This window comes from Eptesicus fuscus, chromosome 8, assembly GCF_027574615.1.
Source record: "Eptesicus fuscus isolate TK198812 chromosome 8, DD_ASM_mEF_20220401, whole genome shotgun sequence".
Classification (NCBI taxonomy): Eukaryota; Metazoa; Chordata; class Mammalia; order Chiroptera; family Vespertilionidae; genus Eptesicus; species Eptesicus fuscus.
Window position 1 is genome coordinate 54,291,478 of NC_072480.1, and position 12,545 is coordinate 54,304,022.

General features: G+C 34.2%; 1 long non-coding RNA gene across 1 annotated transcript in view; it reads left to right on the forward strand.

The window, feature by feature from the left end:
• Window positions 1–633: 633 nt before the first annotated feature.
• Window positions 634–12,545, forward strand: part of LOC129150058 (uncharacterized) — a 28,143-nt gene continuing 16,231 nt past the window's right edge. Inside the window, exon 1 of the long non-coding RNA XR_008556827.1 lies at window positions 634–720. This is a non-coding gene — a long non-coding RNA (uncharacterized LOC129150058). The remainder of the gene's footprint in view (window positions 721–12,545) is intronic.

Here is a 12,545-nt window from a genome sequence, read left to right on the forward strand (position 1 = left end):
AAATAATTTTATTTCAAGCTTAATTTTATGTATACAAAATCAAAGTATTTATGTACATAATTGTTGCTAATAAACAAAATATATATTCACTAAAGCAAATACATTTTTCATTTTTACTATTTGAAAGCAAATTGAAAATTTCTTGGTGCAGCACTGAAGTGTACATTACTAAGATATGGTCCCTGAATATATATGCAATGTAAAATATCTGTTTGCACTAAAATAATGTTTATCCTGTGAATGAGAGGTAACATCTAGACATGGTCAGTAGTAAGAACTAGTAAGAATTGTGTAACTATAACTGTGATTTCTCACTTTACCAACTGGATACTCCATTGACTGGACATCCATATAACCATATGTCATTTTTTTTCTTCAAATTTGGAATCATACTTTATTTGAGTACTTGTATGTGTTGTATGTGTGTATGCCATAATTGCTACAAAGAAGCTACTATTTTAAAATATTGTATGAAGTTCTCTTAAACATAGTTCAAAAAATATTTGGCTGTCATGACTGGTTATTACAACACAAATCATGTGTTGGCCTATAGCTGCTGAAATCCCCAGCTGCTGAATGTCCTAGAAATTAAATTATATTTTTCTTTTTCTGCACCCTACAGAATTTGAGGCTGCTTCTGAGGTTAAATCACTTTCTTGACCTCAAAGATCTTTCAAGAAGTATTCATAAGAAGCTGTCTCTGGAGCCTTCCACTTTAAGGTAACAAATGATATGAACTGTGTAGCTAGTGAAAAGTAAAAAAGCAAGAAAAGGTTTAGCTAATAGAATATACATTCACATGAGATTTTAAAATTTATAATAATTTCTTACCAAAATAAAATAATATTAACAGTCCATAACATTTTAGTACCCTGAAAAGATATATGATTGTACTTAAAGTATTAGTCATAGTTTTTAGAGAAAATGTCTCTCTCCTACTTATGATTTTCATAAAAAGAAAAGTTTTTCTTTAAACACCCATGAGCTTGAGACTACTCTATCAAATCTGCTTGGTATTTAAAATTAAGAATTAAGGGTTCAAATAATTAGGATAAAAATAGTGACAATGATTTTTTAGTGTTCATTCTGACTGTACAGAGCACCAAGCTAATAATACTAATATAATAAAACTAATAATAAAACAAATCCCCCACAAAAATGATATCAAAGTGGGTCCTCCCTCTTGAGGGCAACATGGTGATTGGTTAATGAGTCATTGGCCAGACCAGCACTGGCCTTCCAATGGTATTTATGAACCTAATATTTTTATTTTAGTTCAGAGTACATCACTGAGGCTTACTGTTTTTTCCAAAATACTACCAAATTTTTATTTTAATATTTTGCTTAGTGTGCCTAAATCTTTCAGGCTAGGGACTTGTATTAAATTCCCCATTATGAGGGACAAAAAAAAAAAAAAAACTAGCAAAATGAGACAAAAACCTTCTCAGCATGCCCAACCTTTAGTGATGGTGCTTGCTTTCTAAACATTTTCATGTGGCCACATGGCCCTAAGTTCATTTTAGACATGTTGTACAGGTAGACGACATTTTGTGCTTGGGGTATCAATGTTTAGTTCTTTAGCTGTAATAACGCCTATGAATTCGGATTGGTTATGTGGAAAATATAAAAATTTTGTTTTGGGAAATCAGTTATCAACATTGTTATTTAATTCATCATCCTTTTGATGAAACCAAAAATTTCAGCTTGTATGTTATTCATATTTTATGCATGAAGTGATCATGGCTTATGGAAACTAAAATAAGACTATGGGACCATACCTGTTGTGCTCTTTATGTAAAGCTAAGAAGGTATTTATTGGAGTTTATTCATTTCTAAAGCATCCCTTTGTTTAACACAGGTTTATTATAATTAAATCTCTTATAATAAAAAAATGCTGACATAGCAAATATCTGAACTGCTTTAATGACCTAGGAAACAATGTTCCTTAACAAAAAATAAATACATTTACATAATCTAGTGTAATAGGATATAAAACTTATTATTAAAACTCTTGAAGCTAAACTGAGTTACAGTAACTGAATATAAAAGGCCACTTTTTCGACTTTCCTTGCTTTTAGTCATAGCCATATGAACAGGTTCTAGTAAAAGGGATACATGAAGAATCAGAATGGTGTAGGTTCTGGGAAGAGTTCTCAGGACAGGGTATGCTGTTTTAGTTTTTTTCTCTTTACTGCTGGACTTTCAGATGATTATCCCTAGAAGTCTTCATGTGGCCAGAAGGCCCACCTGTATTTTTGAGGTGTTATAGTGGTAGTCACTTCCAGGACCAGATGTCATTATGATCCAAGCCAATGACATCTGGGAGAGCTTGAAGAAACTTAGGTCTTCGCTGAATTGACCACTGACCTTGTGATATTTTATAAGAGATACAGCCATATATTTCAAACCACCATTTAATGCTTCTGGGGCATTTCGGCAGTTACAGCATTTTCTCCCAATTAAGCTCCCTTTCTAAACTCTCCAATCAGTCTCTGTGTCTGCCTCTCTCTTCCTCTCCCTGCCTCTTTCTCTCTTCTACTTCAGAGTTCTTTAACCTTCATACACAGTCAGGGTGTTCTTTATCCCTTCTACATTTTCTGAACTCTTTCTTCCAAGATTTCGTGGTTGAATGAATCATTTGGAAATTTTTGAAGACAACTCTCAACAATTCTTTTTACCACTTTATATCCCTCAGAGGGTTAATTCATGCCTTGGAAACTAATTTAAAAAGCCAATTTTAGTGAATTTATTATCAGCTGATGATATATATATAAGCTCCTAGATAACATTATAACATTTAAATAGTCCTTCTGTTCATTAAATTTAAAGGTCAAATTAAATAGTATGAATGTTTCTGGCAAAGTGGGTCATATTAGTAGCAAAGAGAGTTAAATACCTCTCAAAATTCAACATGGAGGTAGCTGTCTCTTCTGCCATGTGTTAGTCTAGAACTGCTATACGATAGGTAAAAATTAATAACTCTGCAGTGTTAAATACCTTGTGAAAATACTTGACTTTTACCTCAGGAACACATGCTCTTACTCTACAAGTATTAAATTCTCATACTCCATGCATACACTGCTGACAGATGATCATGGAGAAGTCAAAGAAAACAGGTCCCCATTTGACACCCTAGATGATAGGAGGAATGCTCAGTTTACTGTGACAAAGTAGGCATTTCTAACATAAATAGTTCCTAGCTATGCTTTGGAAAGGATATTTTTCCTTAGATGGCTCTGTAGAAATCTCTGTGACAAGCTGTTATATCTTTTACAAATCTGCCAGATACTTTTTATGAGCTTCAGATCCTCTTTATGACTATAATAAAGGAGAGTAGCAGCCATGTGTGTATCCAATGGCCCCCAAAGCAAGCATCCTTATACAAAAATATAATGAGATCTTCAGATATTCTTTCTCTTCAGCTGGCTGGTTGCTGTCTTAAGTTTTCTTTTCAAACCATACCCTTGTAACTTGAATAAAAATATTCTGGGTAGAGTATGTTGGATAGTTGTCATTATTGTTAATTATTCTAATAATTGCCAAAATATTATGTCCACTATCAAAGAAGAAATCAGAAATCAATAAGGAAATTGAAATTTCCAGTAATCTCAACAGTGCCATTTGTTAGACACCTTGTAATAAGTTTAAATCCCCACACATGGAAAATTCTTGCTACCTTGGTGTACCCTGTACCTACAGTGCTTTATTCATTTGTCTTTATCTTCCAGACTTCTACTTCAAGACTTAGTGTAGATACCACCTTTTCAACTAAAAATGTTCTTGACTTTCTCTTTAGTATACTTTGAGTACATTGAATATTTTTCTGCAGTGCTATTATCCCTATACTAGAGGCCTTTTGCATGAAGATTCATGCAATAGGCCTTCCTCCCCCTGGCTGCCAGCACCGGTTTTCCTCCAGGACTTGAGCCACAGCAGAGCCAAGCCTTCAGCCTTCAGGTTTGGCTCTGGCTGCAGCAGAGCCTTTAGTCTTCAGTCTTCGCTTGGGCAGAGCCTTCAGTCTTCACTCCATGCCTGCATATGCAAATTAACCTGCCATCTTGGTTGGGTTAATTTGCATATCCACTCCTGATTGGCTGGTGGGTGTTATGGAGGTATGGTCAATTTGCATCTTTCTCTTTTATTAGTGTAGATGATTAGTCCTTCCATATTACCAGATACTTAAATATTGACTTCCCCTGGGTTTCATCATAACTACCTAAAATATTCAGGCTTTTTTTTTTTTTTTTTACTTTCCTGCCTTTTCCCTGCCTGCCATTTTTATATAGAACAGTGGTTCTCAACCTTTCTAATGCCACGACCCTTTAATACAGTTCCTCATGTTGTGGTGATCCCCAACCATAAAATTATTTTTGTTGCTACTTCATAACTGTAATTTTGCTACTGTTGATGAATTGTAATGTAAATATCTGTGTTTTCCAATGGTCTTAGGTGACCCTGTTAGCAGTTCTCAACCTGTGGGTCGCGACTCACAGGTTGAGAACCACTGCTGTAGAGCCTAAGACCATGGTTGGGGGTCACCACAACATGAGGAACTGTATTAAAGGGTCGCAGCATTAGAAAGGTTGAGAACCAGTGATTTAGAAGGTGTCTCCATTCTTTGTACTTTCCTCCATCTCAATTGTCATGCAGGTCTCATCTCCTCCATAAAACCATTCCTCAATGTCCGAGATTTTTCTGATCCTTCATTTCTTGAAGCCAATACAGTCATTACTGGTTATACCACGCGTCTGGCGCATTGCATGCACTGCATGTTATTGTTCTTAAGTGTTGTTAATTGCATGTTTTGCATCTTCAAATAGTTTGGAAATTTAAAGCACTGGCAAACACTGGCTCTCAATAAGAAACCTTAAAGCCCTGGCTGCACAGTTGATCTGTGAATGTTCTTTGGATCTACAAATCTTTTAAAATTATACATAAGAAAATGTGTATATGTACATTTAAATATACACCTTTTTTCCCCAAAGGAACAGTGTCTAAAAATCTTTATAAATCTAACAAAGGTATCCATGTCTTAAATTCATCCATCTAAAAGATTAAGCATAATGATTTGCAGTCTTTCTTCCTCCATCAGGCTTACAAATGGAATGCAGTTACTAAGTATCTGTGATTGATTCCCCATGTTCCAGAGCCTCAGCTTGGACTCCTGGGGAATACTAACTAAGAGTGGAGAAAAAAACAGAGATAGACCAAGGCTAACAAAAAATGCAATAGAGGCAGGAGTTAGCTCAAATCCATATTGTACTTGTCTCCTATTGGGAGAATTAACCATATTATATTATTAAGTATATTTTTAAACATTTATTTTAACACAAAATATGAGGTATATATATATATATATATATATATATATATATATATATATATATATATATATATATATATATATGCTTAAAACACATATGTATAATTTAAGGACCAATTATAAAGAAAAGCCCCATGTAAATGTCATGAAGACCAAGTTATAAAAAATTGCCTGTGCCAGGAAGTCCCTTGGAAGAGCATATACATAGAAATCCTCTTCTTTTCTCCTAGAGTTAATATTTATTCTAAATCTAGATACATTAAAGTAGAAATAAATGAAAATTGAAATATGCCATGATCATGGATAGGGAGATTCCTATTGGGATGTAACTGTTCATTGATATCTTACTTTTCTGTATATTTTTCATGTGAACTCACACCTTGACTCTGCAATATCCTTTCTGGGATGTTGGTATCATAAGCAGCCTTAGAAGACAGAGATGGAGTATCTCCCTCCTGAGCAGAGGGAAGGTTTGTTTACTGTCCAGTGTAATAAAGATAATATCTCCTTCCTCAGCAAAGGCTAGTTGGGCTTATTGTTCACTAAGACAAATGTGTTTCACACCAGCATTTGTGAAACTGGCAGGCTACCTTGATATTTTACTGTAAAATAAAACTTCAGACCCTTCATGGTTCTTAACAATTTTATCTCATAAAAATATTAATTTCCCATTAATTAACATGTAGACTCAATGTAATCCCAACCATATCATAAAATATTTTTGTTAAACTTGAAACATTTATTCATATATAGTATAAATAATATACCCATCTAATTTACATATGTATTTTAAAAGACTAGAATAGGTAAGGTATTTCTGAAGAAAAAAGTCGAAGGTTTTTATCTACAAATTATCATAATTTTTCATACAGTTTATGGATAAACACAATGTGTAATTAATTGTTGCAGGCAATGGAGAAAAAGACATTAGAACACAAAAAAGAGCCCTTGCTAGATTCTTACTTGTATGGACACTTGATATGTGAAAAATATGTTATGATAGATAAATGAGGAAAAGATAGACGTTTTAATAAATGGGGATAGTACAACTTCATATCAACATAAAGAAATTGATGTCCTACACTATAATTTCCAAAAATTAATTCCAGGTTTATTAAAGACATAACTGTGAATAGAAAAAAATATGTTTTTTAAGCAGTTAACATAACTAATATTATCATGAACTTATTTGAAGTTGGGCAGGATTTTTTAAACAACATATAAATCATAAACCATTATAAGGAAAGTAAAACATCCACTAATAATAAAAAATCATAAACCATAAAGGAAAATATTTATAAATATAACTATTAAAAATAAAGGTTTTGTTCATCAAAAGACATTATTGAGACATTAAAAACAACCCACCAAATAGAAGGCATTTGAACATTTAAAACTTAATATGTGTATGTGTATATATATGGTTGTTTCAACCTTTCCATATATACATATATGTGTACATATATATAACCTCCCCATATATACATATGTGATTATGTGGGTATAACTATACACAGGATGCAATTCAAATTAATAAGGGTAGAAAAGGGAAAATGAGAAAAAGCCTTCAACAGATACTTTTTAAAAGGAGCTGGTTAATGGCCAACAAATATATCAAACAGGATTTAAGGCTGGTATAATTAAAAAAAATCTGAGTATAACAAATGTTGTGTGTTATACCATGTAGAGCAACAGAACCCTCCCAGTTGACTGAAGAGAGTAAAAAATGGCACAGTGACTTTGGAAAACAGTACAGCAGTTTTGACAAGCCAATAATATTATATGATGCACCAATACCAATTCAAGATAGGTACCCTGAATAAACTCTAGCTGTCTTGCAAATATGCACCAAGGTATCAAAACAGTTTATAACAGCATCTACACTAATAAAAGAGAAAGATGCAAATTGACCATACCTTCATGACATCCACCAGCCAATCAGGAGGGAGTATGCAAATTAATCCAACAAATATGGCTGGTTAATTTGCATAAGCAGGCACCGAGCAGCCAGGGTGGGGCTGGACACTTGTGTCATCACCATGGTGACGACACAGGCGTTCCGCACCACCAGAACCGCCCAGTGCCTCTGGGCAGTATGGGAAGGTGGGGCTGGAGCGGAAAAGCGGTGCCAGCAGCCAGGGAAAGGAAGGCCCATTCTTGCATGAATCTTTGTGCATCGGGCTTCTAGTTGTTTATAAAAGCCCTGAACTGAAAATAACTCAAATTTCCATCAACAGTAGCATGGAAATATAAATTGGTATATATACAAGGTAATACTTTGAACCAATAAATCTCAATGAAATATAGCTACACAAAATATGAATTAATCTCACAAATATACTATGTTTGAGAGAAAGAAGCAATGCAGAATACATAACAGACAAGTTCATGTATATAAAGTAAAAATAAGCCACAAGTAAATTATATTATTTGCCATATGTGCATGCATGTTATACATATGCAAACATATATATAACATGTTTATATATATATATAAAACAAAACAAAAACATATATATGTGTATATATATATATATATATCAAAAACAAAAACAAGACTATATATATAAAACATTTGAGACACTGACCAAACTGTAGAATAGAAATACCATTGCCCAATGTGATATTCATTTATTGTTGGGCATCTGTTTCATTCCTGATCTCAAAGAAAAGTGTCATGTCACAATTGATATGATGTTTGTTATTGGCTTTGGATATAATTATTTTCAGATTATAGAAGTTCACTTTTATTTCTAATTTTCTAGGAGTGTTTTTAATCATGAATATATATTGCAGTTAATCAAAAGCTTTTCTTCATTCGATGTGACAGAAGTGATATTTTTCTCCAGTTGTATCAGATATGTATTACAATAATTGATCTTGTAATTTAAAAATCAATCCATTATTACTGGAATTAAGCGAACTATGCTATGAAGTATTTTCTTTCAGTTTGCTAACATTTTACTTAAGACATCCATTTATGTTTGTCAATTAGAGTTGCCTATACTTTGCTGTCCTATACTGTCATGCCATTTATTGGAATAATAATTAGATAAGACTCATAAAATGATTAGGGATGTATTCCCTAATTTTCTATAGTCTTCAAAAGTTTGTATGATAGGTATTATGCTTTTCCTTTAGTATTTTTAGAGTTTTCAGGGAAATTTTTGTGAGCCCAGAATTTTCTTTGTGGTAAAGATTTGTAATGTTTCTGTTCTTTATTAAAATAAATGTTACAATCAAATTATTTATTAACTGTTTTATCCTATCTAATAAAGAGGGAATATGCTAATTGACCCTCACACTGTCGCAAAATTGGCAGTGCCCACAGCCAATAAGGAGAGAATATGCTAATTGACTGCCCCACCCTCAAAGATGGTGGTGCCCACAGCCAATAAGGAGGGAATATGCTAATTAACCGCCCGCCCTCAAAGATGGCAGCACCCACAGCCACAAGATGGTGGCACTCAGTCCCCTCAGCCCCGCCGGGGCAGAAGGTACGCAGCAAAGCAGGCCCACCACCAGGCGGGCCCCGCCGCTCCACGCGCCTGCCTCTGGAATCCTCCAGTCCCTTAAGCCCCCCAACCGCACAGGGCTGGCCCGAGGCACAGGCAAGCCTTGGATGTCGGCTGCCCAGCTGCCCAGGGCCAGCCAAGGCTCAGGTAACCAGGGCCGGCCGAGGCTTGCGCTACCGGCAGTGGCAGCAGCAGAGGTGTGATGGGGGCATTGCCTGCCCCTGATTGCCAGGTCACCTCCCACCCCTGAGAGCTCCCGGACTGTGAGAGGGGCAGGCCAGGCTGAGGGATCCCCCCCCGCCCTTTCAGTGCATGAATTTTCATGCACCAGGCTTCTAGTAATTGAATAAATATAAATTAATTTTATTATAAGATTTTACAGGTTTTCTATTTTATCTTTATTCTTCTCTATTTAAAGTTAAATTTTATTTCATTAATAAAAATAGTTGTTATGTTTTACTTTTTTAGTCTTGTTTTTATTTTTGATATATATCCCATTCTTGGCCCTAGTGTTGTATATATAATAAAGTTCTGATCAACCTTCTTACAAATTTATCAAATTTTTATCATTCAAAATAGTAATGTATTTAAAATGTTTATGTATGTTCGATTTTATTTTTGTTATTTTCTGCTGTGTTACACATTAGTTTATTTTTACTATTTTTAGTTTATTTTTGAATATTTTCAGACTCTTGACTTACATTTTATTTTTAACACAATTTTGTCTTCCTAATTTACAACATATACATTACATATGACAACATTTCTTTTTTTATTGAATTTAGACAGAGAGGAAGAGGGGAGAAAGAGAGAGAGAAAGAGAGAGAGAGAGAGAGAGAGAGGGTGAGAGAGAGAAAGAGAGAAAGAGAGAGGCATCAATTTGTTCCACTTATTTACGCATTCCTTGGTTGGTTGATTCTTGTATGTGCTTTGACTGGGGATCAAACCCACAACCTTGGCATGTTGGGATGACATTCTAACCAACTAAGCTAGCCCGCCAGGGCTCCTCTTGGACTCTTTTGCTATTTATTTATTTAATTTTAAATATTTTTTAATATTGATTTTCTTTACAGAGAGAGTAAGGAAGAGGAAAGGAGAGAGAAACATTGATATAAGAGGGAACATCCATTCGCTGCCTCCCACATGCCACCTACAGGGGATGGAGCCAGCAACCCAGGCATGTACTTGGTTGGGAATCAAACCACAACCTTTCAGTGTCCACAGCTATGCTCAACCAACTGTGCCACACTGGCTAGGACTCTTTTGCTATTTAGTCTTCTCTAGATATCTCTAAGTATTATTTTTGGTTTATTACAATTACTGTATATCATTTTATTCTATAGCAGATCGTTAAAATTTGCATTTATGAACATCAAATGATTCGTATTTGCAAATTTGGTGTATTGCTGTTGATATTGCTTACTGTCAAGTCTCATTTGTCTATTAATAATACAGCTATAGTACCTTATACTTTTATATTGTATGCATATATAATAGCTATGTCTTTTGTAATCATGAAATAATTGTGTTATATTTTTATTTGACTGACAACAGTTATCTCTTAGCTGGAAACTTTAATGCCTTCTGTTTTAATACATTTATTATTATGTTTAAGTCAAACCTACCAACTCTTTGTACTCTTTATTTGTCCTCTGTACACTATTTCTTTTTTTTTAAATATATTTTTATTGATTTCAGAGAAGAAGGGAGAGGGAGAGAGAGATAGAAACATCAATGATGAAAGAGAATCATTGATTGGCTGCCTTCTGCATACCCACACTGGGGATTAAGTCCACAACCTGGGTATGTGCCCTGACCTGACCGAGAATTGAACTGTGACCTCCTGGTTTATAGGTTGACATCCAACTACTGAGCCATATCAGCTGGGCTATATACTGTTTCTCTTCCTATACCTTTTATATAACTTTTACCATTCTATTCTTTTATCAAAATATTTTTCTATAAACTTGAAATCTTATCTAAGAAATTATAATATTAGTATTTAACCTATGAAAGTCTAGTTTTAGTGTATTTATTAATCTCCTGGGCCTAAAATATAAAAGACTTCTGATAACTTTAGCAGAACATAATGCCTAACTCAAATGAACATATTTTATATTTATTTTAAACTATAGTTTTATCTGGTTTATTATAAGGATACATTATTTTCTCATATCTACATTTTTATAGTAAGTAATATTCTATTTCCCTGCCTTTTTTCTCTTTCCCTTTTTTCTTTCATTATTTCTTTCTAGTATATTTTCCTAAATCTCTGACTTTTTGTGGAAATACTTTCCTTCTAACAGAGATACCTTTTTCATATATTTGCCTTAGTTAAGATCTGCTTCTGTCAAATTTTTCTCAGTTTTTAAAAAATTGAATGTTTCTTTAAGTAATCATAAAATTCATAATTTTTTTTACTGTTTATAGAATTAAAGTTTGGTATTTATTTTCTTGCAGCATATTAATGTATCATTTGTCTACATTCTAATTTTTATTGCTTCTGAAAAGTCAGTTATCCCTTCCTTTATATTGTTACTCCTCCCTTTAATTGTATATGTGTTTCCTTTGAATTTATCTGGATCTTTTAGCTGTCTATTTCTTCATTTTGCTCTTACCTGTGTTGGTGTAGATTTTTAAATGTATCGTTCTTTGGATTTCTTGAATTACTTCAATCTTCTGACTGGTATCTTTAATCAATTTTGCAGAACTTTTTGTCAATAACTCTTGTGATATCACCGTTGCCCCATTTGTCTCTCTTCTCCTAAATATAGTTAAACTTGTGCAATTCCTACTTGTTCTCTCTTTGCTCTATTATTTATTTATTTTTAAGGACTTGAGCTGTGAGACAGAGGACTTTTCTTGTTCTTCACAAACTCTGAATCGGCCTGATACTTTAAACCTCACTTAATTATTTCTTATGGGTTAGGAATTACAGGAGTGGAGGACTGAGACAGTGTCTCCAGAAAACTCAAACCTAATGATGCATTGTTTGGGGAATGTTGACATAAACTGTGAGAGTAAATAAACCACAACTGGTTTTGCAGGTGCAGTCCAGGTGGGCCTTGGCAGATGATACTCAGCTGTGTGAGTTGTAGCTCTTATTCTCTGAGCTGCAGCTGATATTGTAGTTTCAACTAAAGTAGTAAATTACCAGGAGGCATCATTAACTTGCAATTAAGATTCACTTCCAAACAGGTGGCTATTCATCTAAAGATTAAAAAAAAAAATACAGCTAGAGTCCACATGTTTTAAAGTGTGCGCTGACACATACCGATTGTGCACAATTCTTGAGCCACTGGTAATACATTTATGGGAACAGCTAAGTAGACATAAAATCATCCATCTACCTTCCACTCATCTTTGGAACATGCTAGCCTTCCAAATGTGGAAAGCAAAATGTAGACCCTGTCCCCAAGAAGTTAAAACATAGGGTCCTCACTTATTAAGTGTGGGCTACACTCCATTCAAAGAGGGAGGCATGAAAAAGAAGGGGAAAAAGAGAAGCTTTAACGTTAAGAAACCTGACAAATACTATCTCAGCCCAGTGATCAAAGTTAACATCAACAATGACAAGTCATGTTTTGCAGTATGTACCCTTCATATGATGTTGGAGAGAATGTCACTTCTTCTCTGTGACCTTCCTTCCCAGTTTACTCATGAAGTAAATATGAACTAAACCCAAAGTCAGGAACATACTACAAAAT